The sequence below is a fragment of the Miniopterus natalensis genome, chromosome 16 (assembly GCF_054644295.1).
Source record: "Miniopterus natalensis isolate mMinNat1 chromosome 16, mMinNat1.hap1, whole genome shotgun sequence".
NCBI lineage: Eukaryota > Metazoa > Chordata > Mammalia > Chiroptera > Miniopteridae > Miniopterus > Miniopterus natalensis.
This window is the reverse complement of record NC_142096.1, coordinates 1,589,846-1,606,142: the sequence shown is the minus strand read 5'-3', so window position 1 is coordinate 1,606,142 and position 16,297 is coordinate 1,589,846. Positions and strand designations below refer to the sequence as shown.

General features: G+C 39.5%; 1 long non-coding RNA gene across 16 annotated transcripts in view; it reads right to left on the bottom strand.

Annotated features, from left to right (window-relative positions):
* The window catches only part of LOC107526463 (uncharacterized), a 276,844-nt gene that overhangs the window by 132,118 nt on the left and 128,429 nt on the right, over positions 1–16,297 (bottom strand). For all 16 annotated transcript variants that reach the window (XR_015715769.1, XR_015715774.1, XR_015715766.1 and 13 more), the window contains 2 exons: positions 7,103–7,177; positions 4,427–4,508 (listed from right to left, as the gene is read on the bottom strand). This is a non-coding gene — a long non-coding RNA (uncharacterized LOC107526463). The remainder of the gene's footprint in view (positions 1–4,426; positions 4,509–7,102; positions 7,178–16,297) is intronic.

Sequence of the window (16,297 nt, the reverse complement as noted above, 5' to 3'; positions counted from 1 at the left end):
CACCCCCCATTACTTTGACATGGCTTCTGTAAATGCTGAGTCTGACTAATATGTAGCTTATAGATAAACAGTATGTTTGTATAAGAATCCTAGAAACTAACTTCATAAGATACAGACTCAGCCATCCAAGTTCTGAGAGATATGCTGACCTTCAACCATAGAACCAGGATGGCGTAGAACCAGAATGACAAAAACCAGGATGGCGCACACCATACCATCACTTGATCAGCTTTGAGATCCTTATTGGAATAGATTGTGCTGGCCACACATAGAGCACTTTTCAAGCCCCTCCCCTTAACATCTTTGTTCTGCTTTCCCTTGCCTTCCTTATAAAAACCCCTGACTGCATTAAGGTGGAGAGAAAGGCATGGCAATAAAAGTCCCCCATCTTCTCAGGTGGCTGACACTTGAATAAACCTCTTTCCTTTTTCACCAGCACCTGTCTCATGAATTTGGCTTTTGTGATGTCAGGAAGCTGACCCTGGTTTTGGCTAAATTAGCACAGTACAACACTTTTTATGTGATCTAAGAATTGAAGAGAACAGCTTGCAAGTGTATGAATAGATTTCAGAGGACTGGCACTCAAAAACTTGTTAATTCAATGGGCATTATTAATTACATACCATGTGTTCAAATCTACATAGTAGACAGAATTAAAAAACAAAGAGGAGAAAAATCCTAATTTGATGAAGCTTACAGCCTAATGGAAAATAGACATACAAACATGTAAAATGCATGTTCCAAATGCTACATGTTCTAGATGTATTTAAAAGTAGCATGTCAGTAATAATTAAATGAACATTACTTCCTTCTGAAAAGGTCAAGTTAAACTACCAGGAGATGGACACTTTTTAAGTAAGGCTTAAGATATAAGTAAATTTATCAGGAATAAAGTCAGGAGGAATTTGGCGTTCATTGTTGAGAAACTATACAGTCCTCCTGAGTTTTCTATCTGAGATCTGGCACTGCAAAGGTCACAAAGGTCATAATTGTTGCTTGAAGAGGACATGGAGGGCTATTGAAAATGGCAGAAAAAGTGGAGGGAAGCAGGGAACACATAGGAAAAAGCATTGTGAGAGAACCATTGGCTGTTCTGGGCACAGCCGGCAGGGAAAATGGAGAGCTGAGTGCACTAGAAGGAGTTTTATTGATGAAAATTTATGGCAATTCACAATTAAGATCTATGAAAATGTGACTGTCATAGTCTTACGCATAAACAAATTAATGTCAATTTTACCATTTGAGTCATGAGTAGCCATTGAAGGATTTTGAAAAAAGATGACATGATTGAAAAGGTTATTGCAATGACCACATGAAGGGCATTTTGGAGAATGGGCAGGAATGGCCAAAAGGTGAAAGGAAGGGAGAACATTTAGGAAATCATTGGAAAGGCCAGGGAAGGATTTTACTGCCCCAGCTACAGCAGTGGCAGTGGCTTTGTACAGAAGGGAAGGAGTCTGAAGTGACTACCAGTATAATAGGTGGTAAAACAGATGGCGGACAATGATTGATTAGTCACAGTGGACAAAAGTGTTGAGATTTGCAGCTTATACAGTGGAGTCGATAGCAGTTATTTTTAACACGGTACAAGAAGAGATGTACATGAGTGAGAATTGAATTCTGTTTGGAGTTTAGGACATAAATCAACAATTCATCTAAAAGCTCTCTGTTCCTGTTTCCAAAGTACAGATGCTTTTATAGGTCCTGGAATTGTTTCAGCTGTGAAGTGTTTTGGGCAAGGTAAGAAAGAAAAGGTCATAATGAAGTCCTAGTGTTCATTCTAGACTATTCCATGGCCCTGGAAAGCCACAAGGGCCCGGGGCACACAGCAGTTTTAACTTTTCCAATCTTCATATCTTCTCAGTATGTACCCATTCACAAACAACCTGCCTGAGAAAAGGTGTCCCATCAGATAACACAAGGGGCCCCCCTATCATACTCCAATTTCTTCCATTTTTACCAAAAAGAGCTAACTTCTCATGTGTCCCTAATCTTACTACAGTGTCATTACTGTAGGGACTTGTAAGTGAACAAAACAGGAAAATAATCTCTTGCTTCATGGACCTTGCCTTTTAGTGACTAAAAGGGTAATTCGAAATATCAGTGTTAGAGTTTAGAAAGTAATGATAATAACTGAATAATCAACTGCTGCAAAGAACATGTGGTTTCCAATTATTTGCATTCAAAAAAATTCAAGTAGAGCTATATGAAAATCTTGGCATATAAATAGAAAGAGATCAAATAATTGAGCAACATTCTCATAACAAAACTTTTGAATTCTTTCTACTTGCTCTTTTCAACCAGATGTCTTAGCAATTTCACTGTGAAAATCAAAGCAGCAAATGCTGCCGAATCCTGTCTCACTCTTGCCGGAAGCAGTGACGTCTATGAGTAAAACACTCTGCAGAAGAGGCCTGCTTATCTCAACCAGGTGCTGCTTCAAAATTTTATTTGGATAGTCAATAATTATTTATCAACAGTGTGATGTCCATTGTATACTAATTCCTGAAGATGCTTTTAAAATGCTTGGACAGTTCTGGTCAAACACAACCTTAAAGGATTTGTCCTGTTAATTTGTTGAATGTTGTGTGAACTATTCAATCAACAGCAAGGCCTGAAGAGGTGGAGGGAAAGTCTCTCTGGCCTCAACAGTTTCTAAACAACTTAAGTGAAAAACATTCTTCTTAGAGAAAATAAATTTATATACTAGACTTACTTTCTTATGACACAGTTGGCTTAGTTAAGTTCACAGTATAGATGTTATCACGTCAATGAGCCAAAGCGTTCTTGGAAATGATAATCATCGTTTCAATAAGAAAATCATTCTGAGTGTGAATGTAAAATCAATGGCCCCATAAATCACGGTGAGAATATTTATTACATTAATGTAACTGGAAATATTAAAACAATATTTTTCCTATGTAATAGAGTAAGATTATAAAGTCAAGATCCTAATTATATCAGCAAAACCAGTGTGAAGGCAAAGTATAATGACTTTTAATGCATTTTAGGTGCATATTTTAATATGTCTTGCACTTTATCTTGAAAAAAAGCAACTGTAAGTGGGTGGGATACATTTTACTAGTCTGCTGATATGAAAATACACTACTTCACGATATTTCAGAAAACCCTAGCATCTAGAGTAATATATATTTGGGGGTTTCTTTTCCTTCAATAGTTTTTATGATAAGCTGTCGTAGGACATCATCATCAACTGGTGTTTAAAAGTGGGGGCAGAGGTCATTGCACCAGGCAGACCAGCCTCGTTTCCTGATGGACTATAACAGATAAGCCCCCGTGACAGATAAAAGCCCAAGTTCTATTCCATTGTATTAAGTTAAGAGCCACTGCATTTAAAGTGGGAAAGGGGCCAGCAACAGACTACTAATCACACTCAAATACATTTAATTGTTAATTTCGTATTTCTCTAATCATATATCCGCGCAAGATTGCTTTCATTTCCTGTATCCCAGAAAAAGCACATACAATTTCATTTTGCACCACAAAGGTGGGAAAATTTTTGGAAAACCCTAGTTTAATAGTAGATGAGCCTATAAAATAGCAATAGTCACCTGTCCTCCTAGCATTTAATCCATAAAGCAAAAACTGCACGAGGTAAAACTTATACCATTTGTTTTCCATTCTGATTAGAATATAGAAATTCACAAGAGACTATCGTGGCCACAATAACAAAGAAGAGAAGATTCCTAATTAAGAAAAGAAAAAAAAATCAGTGAGCTGAGCAAGGCAGAGAAACTTAATTGCAGGAGAAAAAAAAGTCCATGTTGCTAACAGCTGTGAGCAGGGCACAGGGAGAAACCAACACAACAGAAGCAGGGTGGAGCACCCGGCGAAACTTTCAACACGCCTTTCACGGCCACGTCAGGGCGCTGTCAGGTTAGGCTCCTCGGGAACCCCAGGAGTCTCATGAGGGCAGAGCGGTCCATCGACAGCAGGAAAGCAGAGGCGGGACTAGGACTGAGAGAGAACCTCGAGGAACATAAGTTTTTGCAAAAACTGAAGGTCAGCAGGTGGCCAAAGCTTTGGGTAGGGTCCCATCGCTGGCAGAAATACTCTGGGGAATACCTGGTTGTTCCTGCAAGACCAAGGCAGGGGAGAGTTGCTGATGGAAACCCTTCCCGAAGGCACAGCCCTGGTCACCGAAGGCTGGGCTCTGCAGGAAAATTTAAATAAATGACCCACAGTGCCCGGCCCTTTCTAAGTGCGCAGCAACACGCTGAAAGTGACTGGCAGGAGACCCCCCCAAACAACTCAGCAACGGCCCAAAGACGCAGCACAAAGGCCAGGATCACCGAGCCAACCCCGCGACGCACTCAAAGTCCTCAACAGCCGAAAGCAGCACCACTGAAGGCGGTGGAGGGGGGACAGGATTAAGCAAGACGTCCAGAGAACATAAGGTAAGTACCTGAGCATCTGCAGCGGTGGGAACCGGGTTGAAAAGAAGAGAGACCCGTGGAGCGTCGCCAGCACTCGGTTCCAATCCTTGCCTAAAATAAGGAGAGAAAAAAAAGGAAGAAAATTTTGATTCCATCTTAAAACATTTGAAGCCAGTGATTATCTGAATCGAAATAAATACAAAAAGCAAACAAACACAGAACGAACTCATCTCTGAGTTAAATGGATTTCTTCATCCACCCGGACGGCCTGATGGAGGAAGAGCCAAAAGTATAAATATTTTCTAGTTCAGTCTCCGCGGTTTTGTTTACAAACACAGGACGTGTGGAGCAGTGGGATAAAGAGACCCCATTACAGGAGATAAAACAGCAATCGAAGGCGGCACGCAGCAACCGGAATCCGCAGAAACGGACTTTTTAAAAAATGCTGTAAATACATAAAATAACCTAGTGGACAATTTGTGAAACGTGTGAACAGATGCGAGACGTTCGAAAGGAAATCAAACTATGAAAAGGAATGAAAATAATGGAAGAATTCACTGGATGGGCTTAGAGGAGTCTGGGCACAACAGGAGGAGACAGGACAGTGAACCTGAAGACAAGTCACTAGAAATTAACCAAATCGAAGCCCATAAAAAATAAATAAATAAAGCGTGGGTCTCAGACCTACGGGACAGTACATGTGTTTAACATGTGTGTAACGTCACAGAGAGTGAGAAGAGATTATATTGTAATGGACCTGAAGAAATGTTTGAAGAGAAAATGGCCAAAAGTTTTCAAAGAATTGAACATTCAAGCATTTATATATAAGAATATATATAAGAAAGTTTACTCAGAATAAATATATATATACACACACACACATATACAGATATACTATATATTCTCAGCAAACATATGTAACAATATGTCTATATATAAGACTATAAGCGATATTCATATATAAGAATATATACATTATAAGAATATAAGTCTTATATACTTATATGAGAAGACGTGTGTGTGTATATATACACACACACACACACACACATATATATATATATATACACATATGAATACTTTTATCAGGCTTTTATATTCTGGTAAAAACCATATACAAATAGAGCTATCATCATACTTAATTGGAACATACTGAATACTTTCTCCTGATTTGGGACAAAATGCATGTCTACTTTCATTACATCCATTAAGTACTTCATCAGATCACTTATCCAGTGAAACAAGACAAATAATAAAAGGTGTAAAGATGAGAAAGGAGTAGAAAAGTTTTTAAAATAAATTTCAATTGCACATATATATATATTCACCTATATGTATATATGTATATGTGTGTGTCTATGTTCAAAAGTCAGATATTTATAGAAAATACTCAAACTAATAAATAAATTCAGCAAAAGTCTTAAGATACAAGTTCAATATGAAAACATTACTTGTATTACTACATACTAAAAGCAAACACTTGCACAATTAAATGATGAAAATATTATTTACAAAAGCACTGAAACTTACAAAAATTTTAAGGGAAAAAAACTAACAAAAGAAATGTAAGACTTTCACACTGAAATGAAACAAATCAGAAGTGAGAAACTAGTTTAAAACTGTATTAATAGAGACGCATTCTGTGTCAATAGAATGCCAAGTGTACATGTTGTTAACTGTCCTCTTCAAAATGATTTGTAGTTCTAACAAAACCCTATAAAATATTCCGTAGGCCTTTTTTTGTCAAAGTTAACAAGCTGATTCTAAATTTTACATAGAAATGGAGAGAACCTATAATAGCTTAAGAAGAATGAGCGAATTTGGCAGACTTAAATTTATTTTACATATTACTGTAAAGAAACAGCGATGGAGATAGCGTTTTATTACCATAAATGTAGACAAATTGATCAATGGAACAGAATTTAAAAAGCCTGAACTAGACCCACTCATATATCATCAATTGATTTTCAGCATCTGCACTAAGGCAATTTGACAGGGAAAAGAAAATCAATTCTAGAAATGGTGTTGGACCAGCTGGATACACACACGCAGAAATAAACCTTGAACCCTATCTTAATACTGAAGATTTAAAAATAAGGTGAATCATGAACCTGAACCAAACTGGAACCATAAACCTTCTAAAGAAAGCTTAGCAGGACGACTGAGATCTTAGAAAAGCAAAGATATCTTTTGTGCAGGTAACAAAAAACCCTGAACATCAAAGAAAAGTGATATAATTTGCTTAAGGAAGATTATTTCTAATTATCAGGAGATATTAAAATAGAACAACAGGTAAATCCCATCATGAGAAAATATCCTTAGTGCCTGTATTTCACAAAGTATTCACATCTATAACGTGCAAAGATTTTTACAAGTCAATGATACAAACACACCCCAAATTATAAATTGGCAAAAAGATCTAAAAAGTCAAAGATCAAAAAGAAGATATACTAATGGCCAATGTGCACGTGAAAATATGCTCAGTAATAGTGACGTGATGAAAATTTAAACTACAACATACTGGACACCAGTTCCTCGACCAGGAAAAGCAGAACATGAACGCTACGGGTCGCCGGCTCTGGGGAGCAGCTGGAGCTGTCAGGCACTCCCGATGGGGGCACCGGCCGCGTGACCGTGTAGCAAAGCTGCCCGACCCCTTCTCCTGGGGCTGAAAACATGTGACCCACTCCCCTCAACTCACATACCAGCAGCTCAAACCCACGTTCACAGACAGTCTTGCACAAGAAGGTTCTGGCGGTTTTATTTACGGTAGCCAAAACCTGGAAAATAACAAATGTCAAATTGGGTGATTTACCCATATATTCATGCGGCGTACTACTATTCAGCAATAAATGAAACGAACACGGACGCCTGCAACAACACGGATGCAGAATTTAAAAAACACTCCACGCAAACCATTGTCAGAACTCCTTTATCTGTTTACTTAATATCTGTGCATCGTTATTCTTACCTCAATAAAAGTTATATAATTCTATGGCATTTTTACATGGACTTTAAATTGTTAAAGAATTTACATGAAAGGAATTAACTCTTTTAAATATGTTTTTATTGATTTGAGAGAGAGAGAAAGGGAGAGGGAGCGAGAGAGGGAAGCATGGATGTGGGGGAAACCCATGGATTAGTTGCCTCCCTTTGCACCCGCAACCTGGGCATGTGCCTGGACCAGGAATTGAACCGCTGACCTTCTGGTGCGTGGGCCGACGCTCAACCAACCGAGCCGCACCGGCCAAGGCTGAGAGGGATTCCTTCTTAAAAGTAACTCCAGATCCCGGCAATTCCATTTGGGCAGGATTTAAAAAACAGCCTTCTTATCACCTGTGTGATGGCCTGGACACTTTTTCAGTATTTTCATAACAATTACATTTCTTTAATGAGGATTCCTGAGTGCCTCCTGTATGACAGAGGCCGCACTGTCAGAGGCATGCAGTCGTTATAAAACGATTTGTGGCTTTGGGATTATAGTAACGAGGGGACTCAAACTAGTAAAATCTAAGGTCAATAAGATGTACAGTATAAAAAAAGCAATTATTGACAAAATTGAGGCAAGGCAGGGCCATGTTTTAAAATGTATTTTACATTACCCTAAGTTTAAAAACCTCTCTGTGATGTTGTATCAACTCTCAATCTAATTTCCAAGGCATTTAAAGTTTACACATAGCTTAAAGAATCTTTCTTCAAAAGTTACTAATTAATTGACCTTCAGGTGACATTTTAAATATCAATCCAATAGGGAAAACCCTTAGCAAATAATGGAAAATTAGAGAGAAAGACCATCATAAGCAGGTAGATAAGAACAGTAATTATAACCTAGATCAGTTCAGATAAGCAATACATTAATGTTCATTAATGACATGAATAAAGCAGAAGACCTTATAAAATTAAGTTACTTTTTAATGGAAAATGTATTAAGCTGTGGACCTGGACGAGGTTCTGTCTTAAGCCATATTAGCCCATATCCTCTGACCTCTCCCTACACAAGAGTTTTGACAAGATTGATGAAACCTTTAACTTGAACGATAGTGCAGGTCCAAAATGTTTATTTAGCCCAACGAAACTAGCCTCACACACAGCCTATTACATTCTAAACCCACAAAACCGAACCAGTGAAAACAAAGCACATCACGTTTACCAAAGTCATTCAAATTTCATTCCTTCAGGCGTATGTGCTCGATCCCCTCGGTTAATCCTTCATTTCGGGGTAAGGCTGCCTTCAGAGGTGAGACGAACTTTCCACCTTTGCCTCTGCCCCGTGTCACTAGCTTCCCTCTATATTCAAGCAGAGTTTCAGAGGAGGTCTGGGCTTCACCAGGAAACGTGGGAACAAGCCTTTCGTCTCATTGCCGCTGAATCGTATGGACCTGGGCAGAAGGCTCTCTCTAGGTTCAACCCGAGGAAGGCTTTCCTATGTTCTCCGGTGCTCCTGAGATGGAAGGTGAGTTCCCAAGATGCCTGAGATGTTTGCCAACCAAGAGATCTGATTAAAATAAGAAACTACAAGACCTTCTCTTGTAGAGACTTCATGCCCTTCCTGTAGCTTGTTCTGTTTAGAGATTGATCGTCGTATCAACTCCTGTTTATTACTTGCTTGCACGGTTATGATGGTGATAACACAGCGCATCGCAACTATCAGTCCCGTGGGACAGGAACTGGCACTACGAAGTGATTCTGATACTGAGATTGCATCTAACAGCGATGGGGAAATAAAGCGAATGGCAGTTACGTGTCATCTGCTGTTAGCATGCATGATGTTGGATGTCAATAGAGAGGCTATACTTGAAACTCACAGTTGATAAATTTGGTTTTCTCTTAGGTTTTAACTTAACCACCCTGGCTTTCATATTTTTCTCCACGGCCTTCGTACGTGGAACCAAGAGCTCGTTCTCTGATGCTCACAGAGGAGTCGATTATTCAGGACGACTGGTTTGGGCCTTGCATTCATCACACACTCTATTCTCTTTGTACTTTAAAAAAAATCAATTGACTTTAAATAATTCTCTTAGGGTTCCAATTTTTGAAGATGTTAAGCCCAGAATTATTGCCAGAATGTAAATTACGCACATAGATAGATGGGAATGGCATTAGTTGCATTAACTTGGGCAGGATTAATCGTTCACACTGCTGTTTCATGTTCTAAGGGACTTGGTAGACACCATTGCTATACTTCCAGGTATTCAGAGTATCTAAGTTCAGAGATGGAAACTGACTCTCATGTGCCCAGTGAGTGGTCTTTCCACACACAAGAGAGTTTAAAACTCACAGACACAGCTATTGGCCGTGTTCTTATCTTATCCGGAGAAGCCCCCTCAACATGAATAATTCCGAGCAGCCACATTCCAATAATTTTATAATTATCCAGTGATAAATTATTTTGTGTGATGTTAGAACTCGGTTTTAATATTTGACATCGCAATTAATTCTTCAAGGTTCATCGCCCACAAAATAATAATTTCAGTCACATAAAGGGAACTATACATTCAGATAATTGTGCAAATGGATTTCATTTAATTATTTCTAAAACAGTTCAGACTCACAGCTCAATTAAAAGGTGATGGATGGCACGTAATTTGTTCCCTGTATGGATTATAGATTGGAGATAACATTTCCTCGGGAGATCTTTTTTCCTGCCTGTGGTGGCTTCACAGTCTGTTGTTCTAAACGTGCACTGATCGAACTCGCAATTCCCTTTCGTCCCAGCGGGTCTCAGGCTCCCGGTGTTTGTCTGCCTGTGTACTTACATATTTTAAGGAGATATGCTAATCAGTACCCAGATCCGGGAGTCTCAGGGGATCTAGCAGAAATGCGTCGCAGATAATATGTTTTAACCATTTTAAAGTCAGAACTCAGAAGCGAAGGTTACTTATTTAGCACAAAAGCAAGTTCACAGCATCCTTGCTGCTCTCAAAATCTTCCTTAGAAACTCTTTCAAAAAGATCTGTTCCTGCGAATCTTGAATTTACTGCCTAAAGACAATAGGTTGGAGACTGACATATTCCATGTAAAAACGTAAAGAATAGGTAATTATATTAAATGAACTTCCTTTGCCAAAGACATAAACAGCCCAAGGATAACGTTTCCTGAGCTATTTTGGGCGTTTGAATTATTGGAGATTTCTGTAGCACAGCAGATTGTGACCTGAACTGCTCATCACAAATCCTCAGAAACAAAGTGTTTGTCTTGCCTCCGCCGACAGCCGCATGAATACGAGAGAGAAAATGCAATTATGTTTTGCAAATTCAAGGGAGGGACTGCTCAGTAAAATTTCCACGTCCAACTAAATTAAGCAGAGGTGCATATGGCTGTACCCTTCCACCCAACAACTGGCTTAGACTGAGGTAGATAATGTACCTGCGCCTTCAAGTTTAGGCCCTAGAGTCAGGTGAAAGCGACTACACCTCATTGGTTTATGGATTAAAATTAATAATTTATATCCTTTCAGAAGCTTTTCCCAATATTTCTACAGTCACTGTGACCACGAGGACCCCAACTGCAGCTTGACAGACCTTAGGCCTGGTCCTCCCTGCCGAGGAGCCCCTCCTCCCCTTTCTTAGAACATTTACCTTCAAAACTTGCAATTGCAAATTCTTACCCTTTGAGATATAAATCTTCTCCCAGCCTCTGGCCAGCTTTCCACCACAGCACTGTCGTTCTCAAGGCCCCAGGAGCCTTGAATTGTAATCATCTAAGGAGACAGGGCCCCAACACCGTGATCTCTGTGGGAGGGTGGCAGCCTCTAGAGAAGCCAGCAGACACAGGTGGCCGAGCACCTGGGCCAACCCAGCTCCGATGTCCTCCCGTACCTTTCTCTTTTGTTTTTTCCAATTACAGTTGACATTCAATACTATTTTATATTAGCTTCAGGTGTGCTGCATCGTGGTTAGACATTTATATAATTTACAAAGTGATCTTCCCAATATTTCCAGTATCCACCTGGCACCATCCATAGTTATTACACTATTATTATTGACTATATTTCCTATGCTGTACTTCACATCCTCGTGACTGTTCTGTAACTAACCATTCATATTTATTAAACCATTTTCCATTAGTTCACTCCAGGATTAAAAAATCTCCCAGCCTTTTGTTTCCTGGGAATGGAGGTCAGACTCTCTTTGTAATTACATTTACATCGATCCCCAGTAGGGGGCGAGCAGGAGGCGCCGATTGATGATTCTCTCATCAATGTTTCTCTCTCTCTCCCTCTCTCTTCCTCTCTCTCTGAAAAAAATCAATAAAAATATATTTTAAAAAATTAAAAAATAAAAATCACATCATTTTTTACTCTATTCTAGTGTGCCCATCTAGGAGAAAAGAATCCTCTGGGTTCAGACACAGACACTGGCACACACACACACAATGCTTTAGTAAATAAAATGGCCAAAGGAGTAGCTTTAGTTAAGATACATGTCGGTGTGAGACTTGGGACAGGAATTGTTTGATATTCCGAAGGCCGGACTCTTGGACAACTAAGAGGGAAAAAAAAACAAGCTGTTGTGTTTCACGCATTAAGCACATTTTAAAGATTGGAAGCTGAATTCTTCAGAATCGAGTCACACTGTGATTTATGTTTCAAGGCTGAAAAATTATTGCTTAAATGCAGCAGAAACTTTGAAAAAGGAAAGTAACGCTAGCAAAATGGATCGTGAAATGTACTAATATCAGCGTTGTAAATTTATGTGTATCGACTGCATCTAACCCTAAGCAGAGACGGAAAAAATACTGAGAGGCTCTGTCCTATAATCCGAATCCCGGTGTGACAGGCACGGGAGCTGAATCCACTGCTGTGAAGGCCGCTGACTTTCAGGGCTCGTGTGAGATGAAGCTCTTTCAATGAATGTCCAGTAAGCATTACTTTAATATATATGCGAACTAGTCAAATAAATGATGTTATTTATTTGAGAGAGTGAGAGAGAGAGAAACATTGATGAGAGAATCATCGATCGGCGCCTCCTGCTCGCCCCCTACTGGGGATCGATGTAAATGTAATTGTTTCCTCTTTGGGGAAACAAAATTTCTATACAGAAATTTCATATTTTAAAATGTCATGACTCATCGACACCGAGGCGTCTTGGGGGTGGGCCTGGGTTGGGATCAGTGGGGTGCACGCGGCCCGGTCCGCGTCCGCCCGGCGCCCGCGGCAGCCCGGTTGGAGGCGAGGGGTTCTCCAGGGCGCGGAGCTTGCGTGTCTTGGCTGCGTGGGTTCTTAAGAACAGGTGTCACAGGCAGCGTCGCTGCTGGAGCTGCCTACACGGGAAGGAGGTCCAACCAAGTTCATGCTTCAGACATAAACAAGTGGCGTTAATGGCTTAGAATTGGTATTTTTTGTGAGTAACTCGAGTGAAAGTTACTTACAGGTCTCTCAGCATGTTTCCTGGTGGGAAATCATTTTCGGGTGGGTGGTAACCATTCCACGGGAAGGTTTCATATGTCATATTTCACAGAAAATTGTAAGGACAGTAATCTACTGCACAAATGAAGGACTTATTAACCCAGGAAACCTCTCAGGGTCCTCCTTGCTGTGGCACTGACCAGACTGGTCTCAGTATCACTTCCCTTCTGGCCCTAACCCCAATTCTCTACATCTAAGCCACCCCATCAGAGGCTGTCAGAGCTAACAGGACCTTACGGATCCGGGGGTCCAACCAGTTCTGGAGACGGTGAGGACAGTACTGCAGAGAGAGCCTTGGGTTCAGGCTGATAGAAAGCGTTCTGGGGGAAAGTCTAGAGACACTAACAAGGTCTAAGGGTTCCTATCCCAGTGATAACTTCTGGGCGACTGTGCTGTCGCATTCAACCCGTCCTTTGTGAGTTTCTCAGTGGAGACTTTCTGTTATTGTGGTAGAGACACTGGTGAAGCAGATTCGCTGGAAGGAGTCAAGCACTTTCCCACCACTGCCGGGGAGGGCCACGAGCAGACAGGCGAACTCTCAGCGCAGACGCAAGGAGTCTTACTTACTTATTCATTTATTTTTTAAAATTTTTGTTCAGTGATCTTCAGAGAGAGAGAGGAAGGGAGAGAGAAACATGGATTTGTTGTTCCACCTATTCACGCACCATTGGTTGATTCTTATATGTGCCCCAACCAGGGATCAAACCCTCAGCCTTGACCTTTCAGGATGGTGCTCTAACCAACTGAGCTACCCAGCCAGGGCATGAGGCAAGGGTGTTTAAAGAAACAACTCTAGCTGTTTAAACAAGGGTAAGTGAGGTTAGTTCAAAACGCCAAAGCTAAAACTTGAAAGACCTCAACAACATTTATAAATGGGTTCCTGAAAATGTGTCAGCCAGCAGAAACGTGTCCTTTGCACAATAAAGAAAATGGATCGAATAAATAATAAATGATAAGTGATGCACATGCCATTACTCTGTGAATACATTGTTGTAAAATATTGAAAGCTTAAGTCGAACGAAAATATAAATATTTAAAATATAGAACATACTACACTTAATGATACATTGATTTTTAAGAGCCATGCATGAACTAGTCAGAATGATGGTTACTATACTAGAAATTTCACAAAATCGATATTCTAAACATACGTGGCCAGCTAATGAGTTATATACCTTGAGCAATCACTTAATTTTTACTAAGGCTTGCTTTTTATTTGCCTGTAAAAGTGCCATGCATATATTTGGTGCTCAATCGATGACAAAAACCATGAAGGAAGCTAGATTACTGGGTCATAAATGGTGCCTGCTGAGGAACCCTGTGGCACCTCAGAAAAACTCATAAAGAAGCCAGAGTATATTAAATTTTTTTTAGGTAAAAACAGCTACATCTTTCCTACACCACACAAATTAATATCACTTTGTCCTTTGGACATGAATACTTTAAAAGAGGAATTCTTAGATATTTTTTTTGGCCAGGAATACTGTGAAAACAACATTGAGACACTAAGGAGCTAGAAGGTTTGGAAATTTGGAGAATATAAGATCCTCGCAGTCCGGCCCATGTGTCAATCTGAGGACTAATTTAAAGGGCGGTTAGTTGTTTGAAATGCAATATGTTCATTGTGAGAAAGTTGCCTTCATTCCTGAAGTTGGGAAATTAACATCTTCTCTTTCTGTACCTCAAGAAACCAGGTTCGTTTGTTGATGTTGTTTTTTAAATTATTAACATACAGTTAAGAAAATGTGTTTCAGGTGGTTAAGATTTCAGGCCCAGACGTAAGTGAAGCATCGTTACAATCACAGCATCAGTCACAGTGCATCCGAAGTCACTGGCCATGACCTTTCTAGTGCAGACAGAAGTAACTCCTTATTTTAAACAAATCAACTAAAACAAAAGGGGAAGTGTCAACTTTTAGAGCAGTTTATTAATTTGTGTTCAAAATAATGTCTTTGTTATGCAACGTTTCTAACCAGGTCTGATGTCAGTTTCCGGCAGAATTGAACCAGCAGCCTTGAGGTGCGTGGGCAACGCCCAACCAACGGGGCCACACAGGCCAGGGCGGCGAGGATTTTAAGGAAAACATGGGGATACTTAGAAAAGTAGCCGAGTTCACTTTTGCCGTTTTTAACACTAGTGACTGGTAACGATAGTGACACTAGTAACCAGCCCTGGGCACTCTCTCTGCTTGTTTACTTGGGCAGCAGGCTTTCTAGAAATAAGCAGAATCTAACTTTTCCTATTATGTTGAGCATGGATTTGAATCAGTCACAATTTATGTCAGAATGTCTCACATTTACCTCTTGGGGGAAACCGTTAGAGCTAACACAAAATATAACTTTCCTTCAAAGTACATTTCAAGCTGCATGGGTTTGTCAGAGAGATAATCGAGGGCATAAATAATTCAAGAAAATATAATGACTCGGTCCAAAATGTCTTTAAAAATTATGCCTTTCACAAAAACTTCTATTTGTCATAAATTACAGTCAGTGTTCATTAGCAAGGATTTTCTGGTATTTTCCTAGAGTTGGTTTCTTTGGATGTTATTCCGCTAATTAACAGCATTTCTATCTGAATGTTAATGGTGTGTGAAAAAATAAATATGCCTATTGTTTTTCCTCTTAGAAGAAAAGTACCTAAAATTTTATTTCAGCTAGTTATTTCTACTAATTACAGTCTCTCGAAAAATCTGATGTGACTTTAATTTACTTACAAACTTACAGAAGTAGTTATTGAATATTCTCCAAGGCCACCATTCCAGGGCATAATCCAAGCAAATGCCGAAGGTTGGATAAAATAATCAGCAACAATATAACCTTAAGCTTACTTTAGGATGCATTTCCCCCCTCAATTCTTTTCTACTAGATAGAGTTTATGATTCATCAGTCTTTTCCATCAAATGATGCAAATCTATAAGGACAAAAATATATTTTGCACTTAAAATTGTGCTGACCATACTGCAGACAATTCATGTTTTTTAGCCTTCAAAATCTCTTGTGTAACTACTTTAGGCATGTTTCTCAATCCATTAAAAAAGAATATATAATCAATGCCACATTTTATTAAATCACTGGTTCATCAAAGGAATGTCTGAATTTTTATCAGCAACCCAATGTATGTTAATAAAAGAGACAGTTTGCACTTAAGATAGCAAAATCAGTGGCAGGGAAGTCCATGGAAAAGAGAACTGTTGTTTACTTGGTATATAGTAAGAGCCACAACTTGCAGAACCAATTTTCAGGGGTGATCCTGTTAAATTCCCACAATCATCCAATCAAATTACTCCTCGAATGGGTAGAGATGAACCTCGTACCCATGACGACACAGTCAGAATGAAACAGAGCTGAGGTCCCAACCTGTGCTTATCAAATGTCAGTCTCTCTCTCTCTCTCATAATATATACATATCACATCTGTTATATATAATGGAATGGATGCCCAGCAACTACAGTTTATCTAAACCCTAAGTAATAATTTATATATATAGCATGTGT